Source organism: Heliangelus exortis, chromosome Z (assembly GCF_036169615.1).
Source record: "Heliangelus exortis chromosome Z, bHelExo1.hap1, whole genome shotgun sequence".
In the NCBI taxonomy this organism is placed as follows: domain Eukaryota; kingdom Metazoa; phylum Chordata; class Aves; order Apodiformes; family Trochilidae; genus Heliangelus; species Heliangelus exortis.
Genome location: NC_092454.1, coordinates 2,765,321 through 2,791,846, shown reverse-complemented (window position 1 = coordinate 2,791,846; position 26,526 = coordinate 2,765,321). Strand labels below are relative to the sequence as shown.

The following is a 26,526-nucleotide window of genomic DNA, read 5'->3' as shown; positions in this document are numbered from 1 at the left end:
TCATCAAATGGTATGGGTTGGAAAGGACCTTCAGAAGTCATCTCATCCAATGCCCATGCCAGTGAGCAGGGACACCTACAACTACACCATGTTGTTAGGATGGTTACACCATGGTTATGTTCCCCTTCCTCACTTGCTCCCTTCCCCAACCCACCTCTTTTACCCTAGGACAGCCACAAGATCTCTCATGATGTTCTCAGTACTCAGAGTGAGTCCCTAAAACTCTGTTCCCTCCCAGTTCCCTTCTAATGGGATGCCTGGAGGAGACCAATTCTTCCAGCCATCAAATGGGGCAAATTTAATGGGCAACTCCACCACCTTATGGTTACCTCCAGGCTCCCTCCTGTCCCCTAAGGCCACCAAATGCAGGTAGCAGGAGGTTCCAGACAAGCAGACAGAGGTGGCTTCCCTGCAGCAGATGGTGGATAAGCAGAACTCCTTGCCAAAGGACTTGTGGGAGCTTCAGGAAAGACTGGATGATCCACTGGGATTAACACACACCACTGCAGCCTGAGGAAAACCCTCATCACTGGAAAGGGGTCTTCTGATGGTCAATGAAACCACACATTTTATGTGGAGTGTTTGGCTTGCAAGTGATTTATGGCTCCAAGGCAAGGGCAGCACCACTGATCCTCAGGCACTGGACAGGGACACAACAAAAGAGATTCCACCTCAAATGGTTGGGACAGACACCTCAGGAGAGGGGTTTTACTGGGGGGGAAGTGGGATCTGGAAGAAAAGTTGTGCCCAAGTTTAAGAATCAAGCCCTGAGCTCCTGTCCAGCTCCTAATGACATCCCTATCCTTTGTGACTGAGACACACTGGTGTTACCTCCCTTTCCTGGAGCTCATGCACTGATGATTTTTCTCAAGAAACAGCTTTTCCCACATGGAAATCTTGTCCAGGCAGCAAGTGGAAATTCTGGACATCCACAGAGGAGCAGTAACTCTGGGGTAGACTGACAGAATTCCCAGATGTGCTCAGCTCCACAGCACGTGTGCTGAAGGGAAGCAACCCTCCTGTTCATGCACCTTTCCTAATGGGATCAAGATGGGAATTTTGGTCAGGATCAATATTTACTACCCTGAGCTTTCCCTGCAGATGCCCCACCAAGTAGGTTTTGTTCCAGAAAAATATTAGACACAAGCAAGGCATGCCTAGAGATGGAGAACAAGAAATCACAGAATGGTTTGGGTTGGAATGGATCTCATCCATTCCCACCCCCTTTCCATGGTCAGGGACACCTCCCACCAGCCCAAGTTGCTCCAAGCCCCATCCAACCTGACCTGAGACACTGCCAGGGATGGGGCAGCCACAGCATTGCTGAGACTGAAGGGGCAAGGAGAGAAATCCACAGGAAGGAGACTCCAGAATGAGGCCACCCAACTGATTCCAGTTGCCAGCTGCTCATAAATGCAGTGGATTTCCCCCCCAGATGAGTCCTGTTCATCTCATTTCCCAGGTGAAAGTCAACATCTGAGCCTGCAGGATGTCATTTGGTTGTGGAAAAGTGATTGGTTCCATCAGGCCCATCTGAAGGAGAAGCCTGGGCCACTGAACACACACAGATCATGGAATGGTTTGGGTTGGAAGGGACCTCAAAGCTCCTCCATTCCCACCCCCTTTCCATGGTCAGGGACACCTCCCACCAGCCCAGGTTGCTCCAAGCCCCATCCAACCTGACCTGAGACACTGCCAGGGATGGGGCAGCCACAGCTTCTCTGGGAAACCTGGCACAGGGGCTCAGCACCCTCAAATTCAACAATTTCTTCCTCATCTCCAACCTCAATCTCCCCTTTCTCTCCAAGTTTTAACCCATTTCCCTTCTCCTCTCCCTACCCCCCCGTGTCCAAAGTCCTCCCCCAGCTTTCTTGGAGCCCCTTCAGATATTGGAAGGTTGCTCTGAGCTCACCTGGGAGCCTCCTCTTCTCCAGCCTGAACAACCCCAATCCCTCAGCCTGGCTTCCCAGGGAGGTGCTCAGCCCTCTGAGCATTTGAGTGGCTCTGCTCTGGACACCTTCCAGGAGCTCTGTGTCCTTCTGTTGTTGGGGACTCCAGAACTGGACCCAGCACCCCAGGGGGGGGGCTCAGCCTGCATTCCTTGGGACCATTTTTTTTAGCCTAACAGAGGCAGTTTGACTAATTTGAACTATTAGGTCCCTATTCAGATGTAACACATTAATAGAAGGGGAAAAAAAAAAAAGAATCAAAAGCAGCTTTGCTGGCTGGACTCACTCTGAATTCATTAGTTGTATAAAAAATGTATTCTAAAAGAAGGAAAAAAAGATGATAAGAAGAATAAAAAAAAAAAAAAGGGTTTTATCTTTTCAAGTACATCTGAAAAGGTAGAAATTCCTGCTTGAGTGCAGCACTTGGCCTGGCTGGGCTGGTAATTGGAACCAGGGTACTCTGCATCCCGGGTGTCCCATTCACAAGCTCGAGGAGGAAGCATTTAATTTTTCAATAGGAAATTTCATCTGGCCAGAAAAAAACAACCCCCACCTTCCCCACCTCCCAAAATAAAATAAAATAAAATAAATAAATAAAGAAGACAGAGGGTGAGTTCTTTCCTCAACCACAGGGGTTTGGCTTCCTGCCAGCCCCAGCCAGAGTTGTGGGGGGCAGAAGGAAAGGCTGCAGGACTGACTGCTCCCACCATCCCATCTTTTCCATGCTGTGAGCTCAGGGCATTTTTTTATTATTATTTTTTGTCTTGTAAACACATCAAGTTCTTTTTCTGTTCCTTGGGGATCACTTGGAGGGTTCAGCTGACAGCTTCTCTTTTCATAACCACACGGGCTGAACGAGACCAGATTTTGTCATGACAGTTTTCCTTAGATTTACAGCTTTATTTAATTTTTTTTTTTTTTAATTTCATTTTATTTAATTTCAAACCTGGGGCTTCACAGAATTACAGAATGGTTTGGGTTACAAGGGACCTTCAAGCTCATCCATTCCCAACCCCCTTCCATGGTCAGGGACACCTCCCAGCAGCCCAGATTGCTCCAAGCCCCATCCAACCTGACCTGAGACACTGCCAGGGATGGGGCAGCCACAGCTTCTCTGGGAAACCTGGCACAGGGGCTCAGCACCCTCAATTTAAAGGATTTCCTCCAAATATTTCATCTCAATCTCCCCTCTGTTAAATTTAAAGCCATTCTCCCTCATCCCATCCTCCCTGCCCTTGTCCCCAGTCCCTCCCCAGCTTTCCTGGAGCCCCTTCAGGCACTGGAAGGTGCTCTAAGGTCTCCCTGCAGCCTTCTCTTCTCCAGGCTGAACAACCCCAGCTCTCCCAGCCTCTTTCAGAATTCATGGAAAACATTCAGATGTGTTCACTGGGCATGCAAATTCCCAGAGGATATTTTTACATATTGATTTTCCATCCCTTGGTGCCCCCAAGAATTTTTGGTGATGCTTCAAGGCCACAAAAAAACCCTCTTGAGAAACTCCAGCTGGACTCAAGAAAGCTAAAGAACAAGCAAAGGGAACAGGTAGCATGATTGCAGATGAAATACTGCCCAGGCCAACAAAAAAGTGATAACAAGACAATTTCTGGCAGCACTCACTGTAAGGATCAAGCTTTGGGATTAAGCAGGCTCAGGAGCAATCATCCTATGCTTCTGTGTGCATAGTGCATGTTTAAAAATCAAAATTTACTTCTCCTTTACTTGAAACATTCTTTTCCTCCTCATTATTGGTGACTTTTAAAGCATTCACTGACAGTTCCCACTGGATTATGTCTTTTAAGTACCTCCAGAAAAGTTGAATTCCACCTGCTTTTTGGGTCATCCCCAGGATTGAGCTCCCTCCAGCACATGCTCTTGGTGCCTTCACATCACATCCAGGGCCAGAGAGCTGGATGAGAATGAAATCACAGGCAATGCATGAAGGAGTTCCTCAAAAGTCCCTCAAACTCCACCTTTACACCTCTTTTCCTCTAATGCAACAAGAAAAGGTTTGTCCCAGAGCCATTCTGAAATGACAGAAACAGAGAGAAACTCCCAGTGCAGCATCTTTGGGGTATTTTAGGCAGTGGGGGTACAAGAGGCTTTCCACAGGCCCAAAGGAAAACACAAAGACTAAAAAATCCTCAGGATGTCTCCTGGTTCACCCCTGGTCCAAAGCAGGGAGACCCAAGGATGCCCCTGTTTAGGGCAGAGCTGCCAGAGAGGTACCCACAGCACTGAGAGCTTCTCCATTTTTTTTTTTTTTTTTTAGAGGTATCTAGCTGCTCACAATGGGAAAACCATAGTTGGACCTTCCTCTTCAAAAAGCCAAGAAAGTCAGGCAACACTTTATCTCTGCTGGGCTGGACACGGAAGGTTTGGATTCAGACTCCAAGCCCTAATCCAGACCTGAACACCAGCGTTTTATCCCACTCCCTGAGAGGATCACACTAAACCCTGACCAATTTTCAGAGCAAACATCTATTTTTGCAAGCCAGGAACACTTTGGTCAAGCTTTTCCTCGAAGTCATTAACCACCCATGGCCAAAACACATCCCACCTCCCTCCTCCCTTTTCAAGGGAAGGATGGCAGCACTTGAGCTGCTGCAGCACTGATTGTCCTATTGTTCCCCAAAGTGGTTCCTCTCCAGCAAATTGAACAGTGAGAGCCATCAGAAAAAGCCTAGGACAAAGAGACCACTGCCTGTTGCTGGGATTATTAAGAGGGAAGCAGAAAGAAAACCCCTTGAAGAGTCTTTGTGGCACTTCATGTGACAGCTGGAAAAGAATGGTCAGGACAAAATAAAGCAGAGATGATTTAAATGAGGAAGCTCCAGGGAAGTGGTGTTCACTTGAGGCTTCCAGAGGAGAATTGCCATCTCTTAGAAATGCTGAGGCTCCTGTCTACCTGCACTCCCCCCCTGTACACACACACACATCCCTCTTTACCTGCTCTATAAACGATTGGATGCTGAATCCCTCCCATTAATAGATGGAAGAGGTGTAGGTGAGCAACACATCAGCTGCAGCTCAATGATGCTTCGCCAAAAACAAACTTTTAATTTCTGCCCTCTGCCAAAAGCCCAGGGACATGGAGGCTGAGATTTACCTACATTTAGAAACCATCCTACAGCTCCTCCAAAGTCCCACAGAGGAGAGGGACTTCACTCAAAGAGTCTGACCCAGGCAAAATGACAAAAGCCCCCAAGGGACTTAAATGCCACCTCAGGCCAGTTTCAGCTTGGTGGGACCAGCATGGGGTTCATTTTAACTGAGAAGCATCTCCCATCTCTTCTCCCCACCTTGCTCCTGCCCCAGGGAGGCCTCAGTTCACCCCTCTTCTGGTGCCGGGGCTGATGCCAGGGCTGGACCAAGATAAAGTCACCCTGAGTGAGTCCCTGCATCAGTGGAACCCTGGGCATCCTCACTGGTCTCCCTGCAGCTGTGGGCACAGCTTCTCAACTCAGCCTGAGATGCCAGGCTGGCTTTTTCCATGCTCTTGCTCCTGGGAACTGAACTGAGCCTTGGGAGGTTCCTTCCCTTTGCTGGGGTCCTACCAAAACAGCTCAAGAACCTTAGTGCTGGGTCTCCTATAGGAACATGGAATGGTTTGGGTTGGAGGGGACCTTTAGAGATCCAAACCCTCTGTCATCTCCACAGCTGCATCCCTGCTTGCTGCCATCAGGGGCACATGGGGATATTTGGGATTTTATCACCTTTCTGAAGCACGAAGGGAAAAGGATTGAAAATTTCTGCTTTATACTACAGCTGGAAAAAAAAAATAAAATTGTAGAGTATCAAATGATGAGTATGCTCGAGATACAGTAGGTGGGGAAATTCTTATCTGTAATCATATCTAATCTGCCTCTCAATATATTTACAGTCCTCACTGTGAAATCAGAGGGGGGTTTCAGAGCTGATGGTCCTGAAGCTGAGATTGCAAGGGGAGTAAATCCTCAGTTCAAGTTGGACTTCGCTGGAAAGAGCAAAAGAAAAAAAGAAAGAAAAAAGAAAACAAGAAGAAAAGAAAAAATAAGGAATAAAAAGATGATGAAAAGCAAGAGAGGAAATGAGGGGAAGAGGAGGGAAGAAGGGAAAAAAAGAAGGGGAAAAAAGAAGAGGAGGGGAAAAAAGAAGAGGAGGGGGAAAAAGAAGAGAAGGGGAAAAAACAAGAGAAGGGGAAAAAACAAGAGAAGGGGAAAAACCAGAGAAAAGAAAAGGAGGGAAAAAAGAGGAGGAGGGAAATAAGAGAAGAGGAAGGAGAGAGAAAAGAGAAAAAAAGGGGGGAAAAGTACAAAAAGAAAAGAAACAGAAAAAAGTCAAAAAAAGAGAAAAAATTGAAAGGGAGAGGGAAAAAAGAGAAAGACAAAGAGCAGAAAGAAAAAGGAGAAAAAATAAAAACAGGAGGAAATAGGAAAAGAAAAAGGAAGGGGGGAGGAAAAGAAAAATTAAAAGGATCACAAAAAAAGGAAAAAAGGGAAAAAGAAAGCCAGCATTAAAAAAAAAAAAAAAATTCAGAGAAATTACAGTTTCCAGATACTAAAGGAACAGCCTCCAGTCATTTTTTTAAAAGTCCAAGTCCTTCCTAATCAGCTGCCTAACAGCCTGTGAATTATACAGCCACAAACCTCCTCCTTATGTCTGACATTTGCTGGTAGGAATAAATCAGGGCTGAGAGAAGAGGAGACACTTTGGATTCCATGGGGTTTTATCCTAACTCCAACTGTATTAGTGGTGGGCTGAAAGAAGGACATTGTCATCCAGACAGAGGGACCACGTTCATAACCCATGGTAATTTGTAGGACACATAATTTGCTCCTTCCAAAATAGCCCAGCATGTGGGTTTGGGTGGGTTGGGTTTGGTTTTGGGGTTGGTTTTTTTTTTTTTTTTTTTTGCCCTTTTTAGTACAGAGCTGTGTCGTTTCTTGTGGAAAGAAATCTGCTCTGCCCAAGAGGAGCAAGAGCCTTTCAGCAGCTCATATAAAGCAGGTGGCCAGGCACTGGGCTTTTTTGGAAAGAGCTAATAAAATAAACAGATGATTATAGAAAAGGAAGATGAAACCAGCTTCTCTTTAAAAAAAAAAAAAAAAAAAAAAAATTAAGAAACAACAAAAACCCCAGAAAGGCAGAGGCTAAGTTTAGACTGAGCAAACGCTGATTGGAAACACACACGCTGCTGTCAACCTCTGCTTCAACAACAGTTTTTAAACCCCCAAAAATTAAAGCCATTTAGGAAAAGAACACATTAAATCTATTTAGGAAAAATATTTAATCTATTTAGGAAAAAAATTAAATCTATTCAGGAAAAGAGCCATCATCTGTACAGGACTGATCATCCCCCGAGCAAGTGGATGCAAAAATCAGGTTTACCTGCCTGTTGGTTTAAGATTAATCATTTTTGGGGGCTTGTGAAAGTTAACAAGATAAATTTGCTGTCTCAAGCCTTCATCCCTACAGTCATCATCTCCCCACCAGCCCGGAGCACACAGCACTTACGTGGAGGTTGAAACTTTGGCTCTGCTCAAGTCCCAAACCTTTAATTTTCCACAGGGAAATCGTAGGGAGGTTTCTCACTCCTATGCTCCAAGACCACTCATTTAAACCCTGGGTTATTAAATGGTGCAGAGTCACCAAAAAAAAAAAAACAAAAAAAAAAAACAACACCAACAAACCAACTAGAAAAAAAATAATAAAAAAGAAGAAATCAAGCCAAAACACACTCCAGAAAATAAACTACTGGAGCCCTAACGAAGCAACAGGGTGGAGCCAGCACACCCTTATATTTAGCTGCAGGCAAAGCCTTAAAGTAGTAGTACATTTCTTTTCCATGAATCCCATCAAAGCTACAAGATTCCAACCCATCCAGACTCGTGCACTTTGCCCCCTCCTCTGTCTCTGATGGGGAAGAGCAGGATGGTTGTTATCACTCTTTGATTTTTATTCTCCTAACTCAGGAGGTTTGGGATGGATCAGAGACACACAGGTTCTGCTGAAGTTTCCTCAAGGTGAAATCTATTTGTTTTGTTTGGTTTTGGTTTTTTTAAGAGGGGGGCAAAAAAGTAGTTACCAGGCTGAAATCCCACTTTGAGCACCACATGTTCTCAAACCTGTTGAACTGGATCCCTTCTTCAATACTGGCAACTTCAAGGCCCTTGAATAATTATTATATATATTTATTTGTTATATATTTATTATTAATTTTTTTAAGGGATATTTAGAAAATATTTAGAAAATGCTTAAGGGCTGACTGCTGGTCTCAGAGGCTCTGAATTCCTCCCATCTCCACCTGCCCAAGCAGATAAAGCCTGAGTGGTGGTGGCCAAGGTCACAGCCCATCTGTTGAGGGCACGATGTGCTGGGACATCCCCGACAAAGAGCCATGGAAAAGAAGGGAAAATGGGACTGAGGAGGTAGGAGCTGCCTCCAAGCCCTCTTGAGGCCACATCCCATCCTACCCATCCCACCACCTCCCTCTTGGCTTGGCAGCTCCCTTTGACACAAGGCCAAGGGGGTGGGTGCTGCAGCAGATGGCAATGCTCCTCTGCCAAGGTGTGGGGACAGCAGAAGGCTTGGCCAGGCCACCAAAATCAGCATCTTGGCCACTCACACAGCTGTATGTAGGGCAGTAAGGTCTGGAGCCAATGGTACCTACAGGAACAGCTGGGGGAAAGAGAAACGAGTCCATCATGTCCCAGCAGAAACTGCTGCTGACCTTCCAGAAGGCTTTACAGAAACTTCAGAGAAAGAAAATGAAAGGAAGGAATAGAAAATTCCATCTTTCTCCACCTTTTCCAACAAAACTCAGTGCACAATCATGCCTGGAAACCCCCAAGACAAGAAATCAGCTGTTGGTTTGCTGAGCAAGGACCTACAAAACCTGTTTGGTTTCTCAGCCACTCATTCTCTTTCTTTTTTTCCATCAGAAGGGTCAGAAAACCTGAGAGCAGGAGAACCACCAACCCTGTCACCAGGAGACACACACTGCAACCAGCAACCACTGCTGGATCAACCCTGCCTTAGGCAGTTACAGACTCAGAGAATCATTTGGGTTGGAAAAAACCCCAAAAATCATCAAATCCAACCCTTAACCCAGCACTGCCAAGGCCACCCCTGCCCCATGGCCCTCAGCACCACATCTCCAGGGCTTGGAAATCCCTCCAGGAATGATGGGGACTCCAGCCCTGCCCTGGGCAGCCTGGGCCAGGCCCTGACAACCCTTGCCAGGGAGAAATTCTTCCCAAGCTCCAATCTAAACCTCCAGCTCAATTCCTCTTCTCCCATCCCTTCTTCCTTGGGAGCAGAGCCCGACCCCCCCTGGCTCCAACCTCCTCTCAGGGGGTTGCAGAGAGCCAGAAGCTCTCCCCTCAGCCTCCTTTGCTCCAGGATCAACACCCCCAGCTCCCTCAGCTGCTCCTGGGCAGACTTCTGCTCCAGACCCTTCCCCAGCTCCCTTGCCCTTCTCTGGACACACTCCAACCCCTCAATGTCCTTCTTGTCCTCAGGGGCCCAGAACCGACCCCAGGATTCCAGGGGCAGCCTCACAGGGGGACAATCCCTGCCCTGCTCCTGCTGCCCACACAGTGCTGACACAAGCCAGGATGCTGGTGGCCTTCTTGGCCACCTGGGCACCCCCTGGCTCCTGTTCAGCTGAATCAACCAACACCCCCAGCTCCTTTCCCTCTGGGCACTTCCCAACCCCAAACCTGGAGCATTGCCTGGGGTTGGGGTCACCCAAGTGCAGGACCCAACACTTGGCCTGGTTGAACCTCATAGAACAGACCTTAGCTCATTGATCCAGCCCCCTGATCTTTCCCTCAGCCTCCTTTTCTCCAGGCTGTTCCTTCAGATGCTCCTCAGACAGTCACAAGTTCTTGTAAGAATGATCAGGTTTGGTTTGGGAGCAAGGCTGCCTCATGCTGCAGTGACACAGCAGGTGGCTGCCCCAGATGGGACCACAAGTTGTCAATCAGTGATGATGCAAGGAGCACAGAAGCTTTTCTTGCCATTCAGGCCACTTTGGAGGGACACCACAAGAAAAAAAAAAATAAAAATCATGCATTGTGTCAATGTAGAGGCATTTGGAGGCAACCCAGAAAACAGAGCTCTTGACTGAAAGACATATTTTTGTTTGTTTGTTTTAAACTGTTGCTTGCCAGCCCAGGACCTCACATTGGGCATGTGTCCTGGTGTCCAATTTGCATGCCAGATGCTCTCTCTTCTGTCTTGCTAATTGCTGAAACAAAGTGGATACTGAATTAGGTCCTTCGAGGTTGGCAGGGGCTTCAAACAGGGCCAACACTGAGCTAATTCTGCTTCCAGGGAATGGAACTGGCAAATCCCCCTCTGCTCCTTTTTTTGGTAATAAAGCAAAACTGAAAGCTCAAGGACAATGGTGAACACCCTCAGAAACTCCTTTGCTCCTAAGGTCAGACCCTTTGCTGACCTCCAACTTGCAGGATGAGCAATGTGGCACTGACACCACGTCACTGGGTCCAGCAGTAGCTTTATTCAGAACCAGAATGTGGTTCTGGTTTATTCAGAACCAGAATGTTTTGTGTCACCAACCCCTTCCATCCCCTCATCTCCCAGCTGTGCTCTCCAGCAGAAGTAAGAGCTCCCATCAACAGAGATTTTAAAAGGATGAACAGAAAACTGGAATTAGCTGGGAGAGTTTGAGCCTCAGAGTCTTAGCAAAGTGTGACCAAACCTCCAGGACCACAAGGGACCTCCAGAAGGACTGTGTCCCATTGCAGGACAGCCAGCCAGCACGGGTTTCCAGCCAGCATGGGGTTAGGAAGGGCAGGTCCTGCCTGACCAACCTGATCTCCTTTTATGATCGGGTGACCCGCCTGGTGGATGAGGGGAAGGCTGTGGATGTGGTCTACATGGACTTCAGCAAGGCCTTCGACACCATCTCCCACAGCATTCTCCTGAAAAAGCTGTCAGGCCACAGCTTGGACAGGAGCACCCTGTGCTGGGTTAGGAACTGGCTGGAGGGCCGGGCCCAGAGAGTGGTGCTGAACGGGGCTGCATCAAAATGGCGGCCGGTCACTAGTGGTGTCCCCCAGGGATCAGTGTTGGGCCCAGTGGTGTTCAATATCTTTAGTGAGGATTTGGATGAGGGGATTGAGTCCATCAGCAGCAAATTTGCAGATGACACTAAGCTGGGGGGAACTGTGGATCAGATGGAAGGCAGGAGGGCTCTGCAGAGGGACCTGGACAGACTGGAGAGTTGGGCTGATCCCAAGGGGATGAGGTTCAAGGTTCCAAGGGCCGGGTCCTGCACTTTGGCCACAAGAACCCCATGGGGAGCTCCAGGCTGGGCAGAGAGGGGCTGAGAGCAGCCAGGCAGAAAGGGAGCTGGGAGTCTGGATTGCCAGGAAGCTGAAGAGGAGCCAGCAGTGTGCCCAGGTGGCCAAGAAGGCCAATGGCATCCTGGGCTGGCTCAGGAACAGCGTGGCCAGCAGGTCCAGGGAAGGGATTCTGCCCCTGTGCTCAGCCGTGGGGAGGCCACAGCTTGAGTCCTGTGTCCAGTTCTGGGCCCCTCAGCTCAGCTCAGCTCAGGAAGGAGCTTGAGGTGCTGGAACAGGTCCAGAGAAGAGCAAGGAGGCTGGGAAGGGATCCAGCAGAATTCCTATGAGGAGAGGCTGAGGGAGCTGGGGGTGTTGAGGCTGGAGAAGAGGAGGCTCAGGGGAGACCTCATCACTCTCTACAACTCCCTGAAAGGAGGTTGGAGCCAGGGGGGGGTTGGGCTCTTTTCCCGGACTTTCAACAAGACAAGAGGGCATGCTCTTAAGTTGTGCCAGGGGAAGTTTAGGTTAGATATTAGAAAGAATTTCTTTACAGAGAGGGTGATCAGCCATTGGAATGGGCTGCCCAGGGAAGGGGTGGATTCTCCGTCCCTGGAGATATTTAAAAAGAGCCTGGATGTGGCACTCAGTGCCATGGTGTAGCAACCGCACCAGTGGGTCAAGGGTTGGACTTGATGATCTCTGAGGTCCCTTCCAACCCAGCCAATTCTATGATTCTGTGATTCTATGAGATGGGCAACCTGCATGGGACCACAACACACCAACTCAGGTCTGCACGTTGGGAAGAAACCCCCTGAGAAAAGATTGCTTAAATTCATATCTTGTTTTCTAGCAGTAGCTGACATTGGATATGCAGGAGGCATGCACAGAAAGGTAGGAACAGATGGAGATGCTTCCTTCTCCTTCTGCTGAGCATCCATCCACCTGTGAGAGGTTCTGAGGCTCAGAAAAGGCATCTGAATCCCAGAGCCCTCACTGAGCCTTGAATTCATCTCATTTTTTTCCAGACCCTTTTTCTGCCTCTAGTGCCAACAAACTCCCCAGCTTCATCATGCACCATGTGAAAAAACAATTCCTTTCACCTGCTTTAAACCTGCTGGCAAACAACTTCATTTTTAGGTCAGAAAAGAGACAATGAAGCAACCACTTCCTGCTCCCCTTCTCCACACCAGTCACGGTTTGAGATTTCTGCCCATATGAAACCTCCAAGGACAGTTTTGCTGGGGTTTTTTATGGCCCTAAAAGACTTCATGTGTTGAGCTTCTCTTCTGACCACAGCTGCTCCAGTTTTCCTCCATCACTCCTTCTGCATTGGGCTGTACTTCACCCAGGATGTCTCTAATTCTCCTTTTCTTCTCAACCTTCATCCTAACACCTTCTACCCTTCAATTTGCCTTTCTGACAGGGACTGTCTCCATGGTGATGCTGAGCTATTTCCCCACCTCTCTGTGGCTTTAAATACCTAAAAAACTCCATGAAAGGGGGGAATATTGGCATCTCTCTGGACACCTCTTTCCAGATCATTTATGACTCTGTGGCAAAGCTCAGGTATTGGTGTGCATCCCTGTAGGATTCTCCTGGTGAAAAATGAGCATTTCCTTCTTTTCCCCAGTTCCTAGATTCTTCTTTAGTCTCACAGCCTCTTTTAAGCCTCAACTCTTCCTCAGTTTCCCATCACCTTTTAGACTCCCTCCCCTCAGCTTCTGACCTCCATGCTTGCTCAGCCTCAATTCCTCCTCAGTTGAACTTTTCCACCACCCTCTGGTTTCCCACCACTTTTTAGCCTCCTATCTCCCCTTTTGGCTTCTCACCAACTTCACCCCTCCACATTTCCTCCCCTCAAGCCAACCATGTAAAAACCTCAAAAAGAGGCTTCACCCTCCTGCCTTTGGCCCACACAACTTTGGACAAAGTGATGATGCAGATCACCTTTTTTTCTCCAACCTAATTCTGAGCTGGTGCCCCCCCCCCAAAACCTCAAAGCAAAGCTGAAGCCAGAACATTTCATTCCCCTGAGATTGTACCTGATCTCTGCATTTCCAAGGGAATCCCAGCCAAGGTCCAGGCTGGATGGGATCTGTCACCAGATCACTCTTCAACAGACATGGTTCCAAGCCCAAGAGAGCCCTGGGCAGCATGGGTGCTCCTCAAACCTTGTGTGCACTTCTAATTGGGACCCTCAGCTTCCTAAGTCCCCAGGATTTAAGGTTTCCTTCAATCAGAAATTCAAGGTAGAACTCAACCCCCTCCCATCCAAACAATTGTTGAGCTTTGGGGCTCTGGTAAGAGGATTTTAAATTTTGCAGCTTGCCTTGGTGTGTATTTTTCTACACACCAGATGTCTGCAGGGAAAAACAACCTTGTCAGCCTTCTCCAGGTCCAAGTCACAGCCAAGCCAGAGCTTCACTGCATCTGCAGTGGCTTCCAAAAATAGAGAGGGGACCATCTGGGTGGGAGAACACAGAAAGACATCAGAGAAAGCAAAACCTTAACCAGACTAGGGGAAAGTTTCACTGAAATGAGGTGCCCAGAGAGGTGGGAGATGCCCCATCCCTGGAACCATTCCAGGTCAGGTTGGATGGAGCTCTGAGCAACCTGATCCAGTTGGAAATGTCCCTGGGGTTGAACTGGATGGACTTGGAAGGTTCCTTCCCACCCAAACCAGGCTGGGATTGTGATTCGGATAATTGTGGATTGTTGGTTTGATTATTGAGCATGCAATGTGCACACAGACATGTGGGTGGCTGCTCTCCAAACAGGACACCATGGGCAGGACAGCACCTCCAGCCTTTTCCATCCATCCCTCTAGATATGTTCCAGCCACCTGGACAAATTACTTCTATGCTGAGTTTACCCTCCCTCAGCTGAATTTCATTCCTGCTGTTTGAGGGGGATGAAACAATCTCTTCTTCTTTTTTTTTTTTTTTAATTTCACTCCTCCCCTGGGATTCAAAACTCTTTCAAGGATCTCCAGGTCACAAATCCTTAATGTTACCCAAAGGGAGACAACATTCTGGGGCCAAACCCTGCTTCTAAACCTCAGCCCTTGATACCAAACCAGAGTTGGAGCACACTGAGCACACAGGACCTGAGTGCTGAAGGTCAGGAGTCCAGCTTAAAACCAGAAGGGATCTCACCATCCATGGTGCAAACCTCTTCCAAGGATGCTGTAGCCCTGGAAGGCAGCAGGATGGAGAGGCAAAGCTGTCACATCAACACTGGGCTACCTTCAAGCCCCACAGACACTCTGGGGAGACTCAGTTATCCAGGAAAAACAGGGATGGAGCTCAGCATCCCCTCCCCCTTTTTTGAGCACCACATGCCAGCCTGGCTTTGTACAGTGATTTTTTTCCCAGCAGAGGAGCTCTGGGTGAATGTCTAAAGGCTTCAAAGCCACCAACAGGAGTGGCCACCAAGGAAGCCACCCCAGATGCAGCTGCCTCCTCTGCACCCTACAATCAGCAGACACACCAAAAAGGGTCTCAGAAAAAAAAAAAATAACATGCTCATCTCTTATATACCTGGGTGGGAGTCAGGCACTTCACACCATCAATCCTCTCAGAAATTCCAGTTTTGCTGCTACAATGAAAAGGAAATATTTTTCTACACAAGGGGTTATAAGATGTTGGGGTGGTGGCATGTGTGGGTGTGCTCTGAGAGAACATCTCAAGGCCCAGCTCTGCAAAGAGGCACATAAATCACTTGGCTCCCAGGAAAACAGCAAGAAATGACCCAGCAGCATCAAAAAAAAAAAGCATCAAATGACCCAAGCACTGAGATCAGACCCACCCTGACAACATCAGTGTGTGCTACCGAGATGTAAAAAAAAGGCAGAAAGAAAATGAGATCATGCATAAAATCTTCCTTACACCTCATGGTCAGTTTGCTTCTGCATCAAACATGTTTTTTCCATGTTGATATAAAACTCTTCTGAAATCCTCACCGGTGAGATGGAAACTGCTGCAAGGATGCTGGTTGGGGCTTCCCACCCTCACCCTATTGTCCCCCCTCTCCACTCAGAAGGGACCTGAGAAGTCACCCCAACACTGGTGATGAAGTTCCCACCTTTTTCTCCTCCCTTTCTCTCTTCCACCTTCTCCAAGCAGATAAAAAAGCAGCCAAGCAAGTTGGACATCCCTTGCTGACTGGATCTGCAAAAGCAAGGAGGTGGTGAGCAAGGAGACGAAAGGATGGAAGTTGGAGGAGATCTTTGGTGGGAAAAAGACCTTCAAGATCTTGCAGTCCAACTTTTGACCAACACCATAAGCTCACCACTAAACTTTGTCCCTAAAATCCAGGTCCACTGAAATCCCTCCAGGGATGGTGACTCCACCACTGCCCTGGGCAGACTATTCCAATGTCTGACAACCCTTCCAGTGAAAAGATGGGGATAAGGCATCCAGAGAGCCCTTCCATCCCCAAGCACATGCAGACAGCCTCTGTGTCACCTGGAGGGGACAGCTGAGCCCTGAGCAGCACCCAGGGAGATTGCCACAAGCCACAGCATCTCATTTGGCACAAAATCCCCTGATGGAAGGTAAAGGTTCAAAAATAAAAAGTGCTGGACCACAGCTGAGCATCCCAGGCCAGCACCTCCTGCTGCAACTCTCAAAACCAAAGTTTGGGAGCTTTATTTTCATATTTTTCCTTCTCAAGCAAAGCAATGTTGGGGTTTCTGCTGCCTTCAGACCTCCAGACACACAAGTAACACATTCCACCCCTCAGCCCTGACTGCCTCTGTAGCTCCTGCACGAGCTACACTCAATTTTTCCATTAATCCAAGCAGCCCTTGGTCATGTCTGATGAACTCAGGAATTGTTGGTTGGTTGCTTGCTTGTTTGGGGTTTTTTGATCTGATTCAAGATACACATCTGCCCAGCTCAGACACATGCAAAAGGTTCAATCCTTGGGTGCTTTACAGTCAAGTCTCAGTCTGGCTGCTTCTTGCCCTTGCTCTGCAGAAACTGAATGACTCCATGACATGTCAGACAGCTGAGAATGAGGTCCAGGATTTACCCCTTGGAGTGTCTGGCTGTATGGAGACTGCAGGCACCCCTAGGACTAAATTATTAAAAGTTTTTGCAGTTGGGTGGGTGGCAACCACCTCAAATGGTTCTTCCATCACCAGATTCAACACTAACATCACTGCAGGTGTCCCCTGGCTCTCCAGGATATTTATTTTCAAGCAGCCTCAGTGTTCCAAATCCTCCCTAACCTTTGATAGTCAGATGTGACCACCACATCCTGCAGGAATCTCTAGAGGGAAATAGATGGACAGAGACAGAGCCAGGTCTCAGGTTTGCTGCTTTGGAAGCCAGGCTGAAACATGGTACGTGCAGTCTGATTCACTCAAGCAACTGACCATGCAGACGTGGAAAAGCATGAAGCTAACAGGCTTTGGGATCCATCCATTCCTCTTGCCATCCTGGTTCATGAAATAATCAGAGAATCATGGAATGGTTTGGGTTGGAAGGGACCTCAAAGCTCATCCATTCCCAACCCTTTCCATGGGCAGGGACACCTCCCACCAGCCCAGGCTGTTTTCATGGAAACTTTATGAGCTTCTTAATTTCCTATCATTCTCCCTCTGAAGCTCCAGTGGAGATGGTGCCCTGGGCAGAGGACATACTGCCAGATGCAGATGTGGAGATTTGCACCTATTTTATTAAGCTTGTCTCTTCCCAAAGCTGAACTCCAAATGGATCCCTCACCACAGGAACTGCAAAATCACCTCTGTGAATCTGAACAGAATGGGATCTTCCTGAGGCTGAGATGTGAAAAGAAAGGGTGAGCACTTCTTAACAAATGCTTTGGGGACATCTGCTTGGTGGCATTGCTTTGGTTGGTTTAGACTTATTCGTGGCTCTGGGGAGAGCTCAGAGCACCTGAAAGGGCAATTGGAAAGCTGGGGAGGGACTTTTGGCAAGGGTGTGGTATGATAGGACAAGGGGGAATAGTTTTAGACTGGAAGAGGGAAGATTTAGGTTAAACATTAGGAAGAAATTGTTTGTTGTGAGGGTGCTGAGCCCCTGTGCCAGGTTTCCCAGAGAAGCTGTGGCTGCCCCATCCCTGGCAGTGTCTCAGGTCAGGTTGGATGGGGCTTGGAGCAACCTGGGCTGGTGGGAGGTGTCCCTGCCCATGGAAAGGGGGTGGGAATGGATGAGCTTTGAGGTCCCTTCCAACCCAAACCATTCCATGATTCTCTGATTCTTTCATGAACCAGGATGGCAAGAGGAATGGATGGATCCCAAAGCCTGTTAGCTTCATGCTTTTCCACATCTGCATGGTCAGTTGCTTGAGTGAATCAGACTGCACGTACCATGTTTCAGCCTGGCTTCCAAAGCAGCAAACCTGAGACCTGGCTCTGGCTCTGTCCATCTATTTCCCTCTAGAGATTCCTGCAGGATGTGGTGGTCACATCTGACTATCAAAGGTTAGGGAGGATTTGGAACACTGAGGCTGCTTGAAAATAAATATCCTCCTGGAGAGCCAGGGGACACCTGCAGTGATGTTAGTGTTGAATGGAAGAACCATTTGAGGTGGTTGCCACCCCCCCAACTGCAAAAACTTTTAATAATTTAGTCCTAGGGGTGCCTGCAGTCTCCATACAGCCAGAAAATTCTGTGAGCCTGACAGCTCCCAGCAAAACCCCTTCCCTGAGAGCTCCAACCAGCCCTGAGCCAAACACCACTCCTGCCCAGTAAGACCCAAATGGTACGAGCTACCCAGGGCCAGATCTTTAAAGGATTTGCTCTTTCCAGCATGAGAACCATGAGGCTGATTTACAGGAGAAGGCACTGGAGGCTGCCTTGGACAGGTTCATCTTCTGTCAGCAGAGCAGAACCCATACCCTCATTTCTGCACCTCCATTGGAAAAACTGGGTGATAAACCAGAATAACTCCAGAAGAGATGGTCAAAACCAGATGCCCAGCAAGTGAAGCACCACTTTACCTGAACCAAAACCCAACAACTGGACACAGCAACCCACATTTCACCCCTTTCCTCTGCCTGACACCTCATTTTACCCCCTCTTTGCTCCTCTTTCCCTCCACCCCTCCCCAGTCTGTGCAGTGTCTGCAATTACGCAGCATTTTGCTGCTGCTCAGCCACACCACCTCCAGGTACTTAACTTCTTTTAATCATGCTTCAGTCCCTGCAGCCCACTCCTAATGGTTGCTCCTCTTCTCCCATCACCCTCCAACTCCTCAATAGCCATGTCAGGCTTTGACCTCCAATTTTCTAACTGCTCAGTGAAACCACTCTGCCACCAGCCCCTTTCTTGCCTTTGTTAAAAAAAAAAGGGGGGGGGGGGGCTCCTCATCTGTTTTCTTTTTTCATCTTCACTTCTGTGGTGAGCACTCTGCTTCCCTGTCTTGGAAACCCATCAAGCAGCCCTGTTCAAGGCTGATGTTGGGGCAGTTGTTGCCATTAAGGAGAGGAAATTATGGTTAATGTTCCTTTTTTTTTTTTTTTTTTTTTTTTTTCCCCCGCTCCTCCTCCTTTAATTCTTTTTTTTTTTTTTTTTTTTTTTTTTAAGTGGCTTTCCCAGGAAAAGCAGAGCTCTGCCACCTGAATGCTAATGGACATGGAAAGGACTCTGCATGCCTGCCTCCCTGCCAGACATCAAATTGATTTTCAAATTGCTTTGATGACATAAGGTGGTTGCACAGTTTGGACCTGAGTGATTACCTGAGCGTTTATCTCAGTGGGCTTTTCCACTTCCCTGCTTTAAAATAACCCAGGCTGATGGACTGGACCTTTGCAATGGAGACTTTGGTCCTCCAGGCCCACAGGAGCTCAATCTGAATTTGGATGATTTGGATATTGCTCCTGGCTGATGCCCAGCAAACAGCACTTTGGAGGCCAATTTCCAGCTGAACGTCAATTACACCTTTGGCCCTCTGCTTTCAGAGGAAAAACAAAAAAACCCAAAAAAACAAAAAAACAACCAAAAACAGAGAGGTGGGAGACGCCCCATTCCTGGAAATATTCCAGGTCAGGTTGGATTGGCCTCTGAGAATCTGGTCTAGTTGCAGATGCCCCTGTTCATTGCAGGGGGGTTGGAGTGGATGGACTTGAAAAGTGCCTTTCAACACAAACTGATGGTTCCACAACATAGCTCAGTGCTAGGAAAGGGTCTTAGGTGCCTAATAAAATCACAGAATAAATTTCTTTTGGTGAAATTAGGCTGCTGTGTGTGGGTCAGCATTCAGCCTACTGGATTATGTTCTCTCCATAAGGATGAGGAAGGAAAGGCAATCAAGGAGCCAGGAGATGTGTTGAGGAGCCAAGAGGCCTCTACAGAGAAGTATCACAACTCAGGCACACTCCTCCCTCTTTCCAAAACACTCAAGCTTCTGAGGGGATGCTGGATGGGAAGGAGGTGCAACTCACAGAGGAGAAACAGGATTTAGTGACCTCTCCTCCATGAGCAAAGACCCGAGCCAAGGAGGGAGAGGAACAGAACCTAGAGAGGGAAATTTGAGCATCGCATCGAGCTGGGTTTAGATCCACGGGAAAGGGCAGTGAAGAAAGGTGGTAAAAAACACAACCCTGCAAAAAAGATGATCAACTGCAGGCTAGGCAAAAAAACCCAGATTTTCATCAAGCCTCCAACCAATGCTTGAGGAGCAAAGACCAGGTCAACATTTTTACTTTGGCCGGAGGGATGTGAGACGGCCACTGCACTGCGTGAAGAGAAACCAAATCATAAACTGCTGCAGGATGAGCTCCACCTCCAAATCCACAGAGATCAGATCCTGGGAGAAGGGGGAGTGAAGGGCAATCCCAAGCACTCCCATTAACCTGTGCCTCATGTAAGCAGTGGCCCCAAAGCTGGGATTGCTTCTATTCCCACGCACCGCTCCTTCTTGGGAGGCGCAAGAGCTGGAAGGTGGAGAGGCTGGAGCACAATTTATGGAGTGCTTTGTGACCCCAAGGGATGGGGCTGACAGCAGGGTAGTATTTATTATTATTATTTTACATTCAAAGGAGGACAGCTTGGTGGAGGTTTACATTTCTGGGGCACCTTTCATCTTAAAAGATAACAGAAGCATCCCACCAATACGGGGAGGAGGGGTGAGCCAAAGCCTCGCAACTGACTCTACCCAAGCTGATAAATAGATACATCATAGAGAGATATAGGTAATTATATTTTTATACATTATTTACATAGAAAATGCTTTTTAAACATGCATATATTAGGAGTCAGAGAAATTCAAATCACCTCCTTTGAGTGCAGCCATTTCCAGGGGCAGACAAAATGCTTCTCCCCTTAAGCCCTCTGGTGCCCAGATGAAAAAATCATCAGCATTTAACAGCATTTCCCTCTCTGCTCCATCCTGCCATGCAGACAACTCCCCATTTGCTCTATATAAAGACAAAAACCCAAAATAAATCGCAGGCACCCTAAATAGACTTGAGGGTGGGGTGTTCTCTTCTTGCAGCCAGACAAGCTAGGACAGATACTGCTGGGTTTGGAGAAGGATCATTAAGAGAAAGCTCCCAAGGAAAAGTTCTGATGACCCCAAAGACATCAACTCAGTGTCAGATTTGAGGGATGGGAGATCCCAGCATCCACAAGTGTTTCATGCCCTGCACATGGGTGCGTGGGAGGAGAATGCCCCTCATGAGATATTGACCCCATCTGGAGAACTTTGTCCACCCCTGGGGTCCTCAGCACAGGAAAGACATGGAGCTGCTGGAATAAATCCAGAGGAGACCATGGAGATGCTGGGAGGGCTGGAGCAGCTCTGGAGCCAGGCTGAGAGAGTTGGGGTTGTTCAGTCTGGAGAAGAGAAGGCTGCAGGGAGACCTTAGAGCACCTTCCAGTGCCTGAAGGGGCTCCAGGAAAGCTGGGGAGGGACTGGGGACAAGGGCAGGGAGGGATGGGATGAGGGGGAAGGGTTTCAAGCTAAAAGAGAGGAGATTGAGATGAGATCTTAGAAAGAAATTCTTTGCTGTGAGGGTGTTGAGCTCCTGGTCCAGGAGCCAGGGAGGGGATTGTCCCCCTCTGCTCTGCTCTGGGGAGACCCCCCTGGGGTGCTGGGTCCAGTTCTGGGGTCCCCAACCCCAGAAGGAGATGGAGCTGTTGGAGTGAGTCCAGAGGAGGCCCTGGAGATGCTGGGAGGGCTGGAGCAGCTCTGGAGCCAGGCTGAGAGAGTTGGGGTTGTTCAGGCTGGAGAAGAGTCCAAGGAAACCTTACTGGGGGCTTTCAATACATAAAGGGGGCTCAGAAGCAAGAAGGTGAGAAACCTTTTAGCAGGGGCTGTAGCAATAGGACAAGAGGTGATGGTTTTAAATGGAAAGAGGGGAGATTTGGACTACATCAAAGGAAAAAGGTATTTACACTGAGGGTGGTGAGATGCTGGTTCAGGTTTCCCAGAGAGGTGGGAGATGCCCCATCCCTGGAACCATTCCAGGTCAGGTTGGATGGGGCTCTGAGCAACCTGATCCAGTTGGAGATGGCCCTGGGGTTGGACTGGATGGACTTGGAAGGCCCCTTCCCACCCAAACCACTCAATGATTGTTTGGTATCTGTTCCCATTGCACCCCAGGGTGACAAGTGACTGTGTTTGCAGGATCAGGGTCACACCAGCTAAAGCAAAAGAAGAACAGCCACATACAACAGGTATATTTTTACACCATTAACTCCTGAGATCACTTCCAGACCTCATCCACATTTTGCTGCTACTGCTAAAAGTCTCTTCACCACTTCAACTGAGTTTTGTCTTGCGCCTTGCAGCAAAGAGAGCTGCAAATTGCCTTCTCCAGACATGGTTGTTTCTGCTCTGAGCAACAGAAAACATGTTTCCCCACAGATGGGCAACCATCTGAAAGCCCTGCTACACCAACACGTAGGCAGAAGCAAGCAAATGTTTGGTGACATTTCCCTCTCAGTGCTAAATGAGCTTTGAAATAAAATAAAATAAGATAAGCTTTGCCTTGGTGCTAGTTAAGTCTGTTCTGAAAGTACAAAAATCCTCCAGAGATCAGCAACAAAGATTTGAAGATGGGGAGAGAGGAGAGAGGGGAAAAAGAGGGGAAGGGGGGGTGGAAAAAGGGGAGAAGAGGAGGGGGGGGAGGGGGGAGGAAAGGAGGGGAAAAGGAGAGAGGAGAGGAAGGGAAAAGGGGAGAGGAGAGGAAGGGAAAAGGGGAAAGGAGAGGGGGGAAAAGGCAAGAGAAGGGGGGGAAAGGGGAGAGGAGAAGGGGGAAAAGGGGAGAAAAGGGGAGGGAAAAAGGGGAGAGGAGGGGGGAGAAGGGGAGAGGAGAGGTGGGAAATGGGGAGAGGAGAGGGAGAGAAAAGGGGAGAGGAGAAGGGGGAAAAGGGGAGAAAAGGGGAGGGAAAAAGGGGAGAGGAGGGGGGAGAAGGGGAGAGGAGAGGTGGGAAATGGGGAGAGGAGAGGGAGAGAAAAGGGGAGAGGAGAGCGGGGAAGAAGGGGAGAGGAGAAGGGAAAGGAGAGGGGGGAAAAAGGGGAAGGGAGAAGGGGGAAAAGGGGAGAGGAGGGAAAGAGGAGAGGGGGGGAAAATGGAGAGGAGAGGGGGAAAAGGGGAGAGGAGAGAGGGAAAAGGGGAGAGGAAGAGAAGAGAGAAAAAAATATAAACCCAAGCATCCCTCCTCTCCTCCAGCTACGTCTCACAATTAGCAATTAAAGAAACAAAAGCCATGGGGACAGCTGCCATCACCCTGCACATGGTTATTCCCAAACCTCAGCTTTGGATGACAGCTCCTAGACCCAAGATGGGCAGAATGTTCCTCCAGAGGTTCCCAAGCTCCAGCTCACCCGTCGCGGCGTTGACAGCTCCGAGGCGCCGGTGCTGGGATTCTCCGGCAATCCTGGTGGGATCACTCATCCCTAAATCCCAACCCATTCTCTCCCCCTGACTTGCTTTTGGGATCTGTTTTGGAAGCTGCACCTGTTGATGAGGGTAAAGGAGGTCAACATGGCCACCCCTGCCCTCCAAAGTCCTTGGGAATTGGGAATGCTGCCCTGGCACGAAGCCTTCCCAATATTCCAGCAGCCACAGGATGCCTTGCTGGTGTGTTCCATATCATGACATGGAATTTGACTCCTCCCCCCCCTGTGGATTGCCAAAATATGGTTGAAAAAGGAGAAAAAAAGGAGAAGAGGGGGGAAAGAGCAAAAAAAAAAACAAAAAAAAACAAAGAATGTGAAGGATTTCATGCTCTGGTTTAGAAATTCAACAGCTTTTTCAGAGTCGTTTCTGGACAACTCTCTCAGATTTCTGTTAATAGCTTTGGGTTTTTTTTTTTTAATCTCATCTATTTCCTTCCTATTGAATATTAACCATGGGGGGTGCAGGCGTCCTCCAAAACTCAGCATAAAATTAGCAAGGGCTCCCTCAGATGCAAAACTTATTCCTTAGTGATTCCTCTACCAAAGGGGAATGTCTTCCAAGGGGTAAGAAGGAGCCAAAGCTCCCATCATTTCTCACATCCCTCACTTTGCTGATGGTTGTCCCTGGGTTCCAGCAGGCAGCATGCTGCATCTCCTGCCTAAAATGCCAAGGAAAAAGCCCATTCCTGCCTTCAAAGAGGGGATATTCAGACTGATGGCTTCTTGCAACCATCAGTGACTCACTCACTCCACCACCATGTCCAAAGGAAGACAAGTCTTGCATCCCCAAGCTGCCCACTGAACCTCTTCTCCTTCAAAAAGTGAATGGAACCCCCCCAAAAAAAGAGAAACCAACACAACATTTTTGCTTTTAAGCAGGTAGGAAGATGGTGGTAAGAGAGGATGGGCAGAACAGAGGTCTTTGGGCTGGAAGGGACCTTCAAAGGCCATCTAGTCCAACCCCCTGGGTTGGGGATTGCTCAGATCCCTGTCCAACCTGGAATATTTCCAGGGATGGGGCATCTCTTGGCAGTCTCAGCTAGGATGAAGCTCCACAAGCTGGGATGCCCCCTCCCCAAGGTGCCTCAACATCTTCTCCACCTCCACAGTGATTTTTATCACTGGGTTATGCAGAGTTGTCATGGACCCCCAGGATGTCCAACTGAAGCTGGGATGCTGAGCTGGGCACTGTAGGCATCCTTCCATGAAATCCTATATTGAGGATCACCAGATGTTAAGGGACTGATCTAGATATTCCTGCATGGGTTTTTCATCAAGGTTTTTCACCATTTCCAAACCAGGACCTTCCAGGAGCTGGAAGAGGCTTCTAAGGAATCTTTCAAGTCCAGTGATATTTCCTATTTTTGCTAAAAGAAGGAGGAAAAGGGTTTGGGTGAACGAGAAAAGATTTGAGGGGAAGGAAAAGGGGTTCAGTGACACACATAAAAAAAAAAAAACAAAAAAAAAAAACCAAACTAAAGCCAGACCACCCTATGTTGCCACGTGTTGTTTGAATCAAAATGAAATGTCCTAAACATCTTCCCTCATTTCTAAGTCTTGTTTAACCTTTCCTCTTTTTAACTGCAAACTGCCATTTCCAAACAAAAAGTTCAAAAGCTCCATTGAGAAGATGTCAGCAAAAAAATGTTCTGGCATTTCCAAGATGACACATTTCACTTGGACATTTCAAATGAAATGCCTGGACATTCCAAATAAATTAAATCTCCCCTTGGGGATTCTGAACATTTCCCATTGCCAACTTCAACTGAAGCTTATGAATAGCCCAGGTTTTCCCAAATTCAACTTCTTAATTAATGCACACTGGAAGTTCAGTTCTTTTGTGATCCAGACTTTGCTGCTTAGATACCCTTGGACGTGATCCTCCTCTGTACATTCCCAAAACTTGATCTCCAGCCAACATCTGAGGCTTGGAGACATTTCCACCTTCTGAAAATATCATATATGAAAAGAAGGGGTTAAGCCTATGTCCTGACAACAGCCCCTCCAATTATTTTAACATGTGCTTCACTCCTAATACACTGCTGTCATTCATGGGGATTAATGCTTGTTATTAATCACCCCATTTGAAGGCCTGGAGGAAACCACCTCCCCATGCACAAGGCAGAGGGCACATTATTTATTTGCCAGCACTAACAAGATGAGAAAAACAATTTCTCAGTAGATTTCCCCTCACATCCACAGACAACTATGTCAGGCCATGAATGATTTGCAAGGCTTTGGTGGCATGACAAAACCTACTGGCAATGACAACCAAAGTCATTGTCTCCCAACCCCTTTTCAGATGAGTAATGCTCAAGGGGATAGGCACATCCATCAACAAAAAGCCTTGGCCAAGGGTTTTGGGGACACAGGAGCGTTCACACCCATGCTTTCTACTCAGCTGGGGATGGTCACAGCAGAGCCCTCAGGACACTGCAGCACTCACTTGGTCTCTTCAGTGTGATGGAGCTGCCTGCAACCACCATTCTAGAGGACTCCCTGGTTTTGAGCCAGCTTGGAGAAAGAGTGTCTAAAGGAAAATGGGCACCATTAGGCTTTAATCCATCACTGGATGTGACCAGCCCATCATGCTGGTGTGACCTCCCTGGAGTGGCTGAGGAAGCAAAGTGCTGTTGAGTCAGTCAAGGCCAGGAGAACCTGTCCCCAAGCACCACCAGCACTGTGCCAGCTTTTGCTGATGGTGAGAAATCTGTATACAGGATCCCCATTTTGCTGGGATACCTCAGAAGGGTTGTTTTTTCCTGCTTTTCCTTTTTCCTGCTGTCATTTTCCAGTGTGGTTTGGGTTGGAAGGAAGCTTAAAGCTCATCCATTCCCACCCCCTTTCCATGTGCAGGGACACCTCCCACCAGCCCAGGTTGCTCCAAGCCCCATCCAACCTGACCTGAGACACTGCCAGGGATGGGGCAGCCACAGCTTCTCTGGGAAACCTGGCACAGGGGCTCAGCACCCTCACAACAAAGAATTTCCTCCTAACGTCTGACCTAAATCTCCCCTCTTTCTGCTTAAAACCATTTCTTTTCATCCAATCACTACACACCCTTGTAATTTACTACAGCACTCAGCACCAAAGACAAAGCCAAGAAACAGGACAACCAACCTGCCTAGTAGAGCCAACACAAACTTCCACTCTTTTCCTGGCTTTCTAAAGGATCTAAACCCCAAACATCCTTCCACCTTCCACCGAGACCCCAGAACAGGGCTGTGGGAGGTCCAAAACAGACTTCTCCTCAAACTCCAGCTTTGCATTCAGCTACACACAAAAGAAAAACTTCCATGTTTATACTCCTTGCTCTCACAGCAAGGTACTTGTAGGCAGGAGGCTCAAGTTCCTCCTTTTGATTCACTCCTCAAGTGAGTCCAACTCTTTATTTGAGCTCGAAGCCGCGT

The 26,526-nt window shown here is 48.1% G+C and overlaps 1 protein-coding gene across 3 annotated transcripts in view; it reads right to left on the bottom strand.

Moving 5' to 3' along the window:
• ZBTB7C (zinc finger and BTB domain containing 7C) overlaps positions 1 to 26,526 on the bottom strand; it is a 171,309-nt gene that overhangs the window by 109,266 nt on the left and 35,517 nt on the right. Inside the window, exon 1 of one of the 3 annotated variants that reach the window (XM_071730709.1) lies at positions 7,443 to 7,518. The exons of the other annotated variants lie outside the window; for them this stretch is intronic. The gene's annotated coding sequence lies outside the window, so the exon portion shown is untranslated. Of the gene's footprint in view, positions 1 to 7,442; positions 7,519 to 26,526 lie in introns of those variants that run through there. 3 annotated transcript variants of the gene reach the window in all.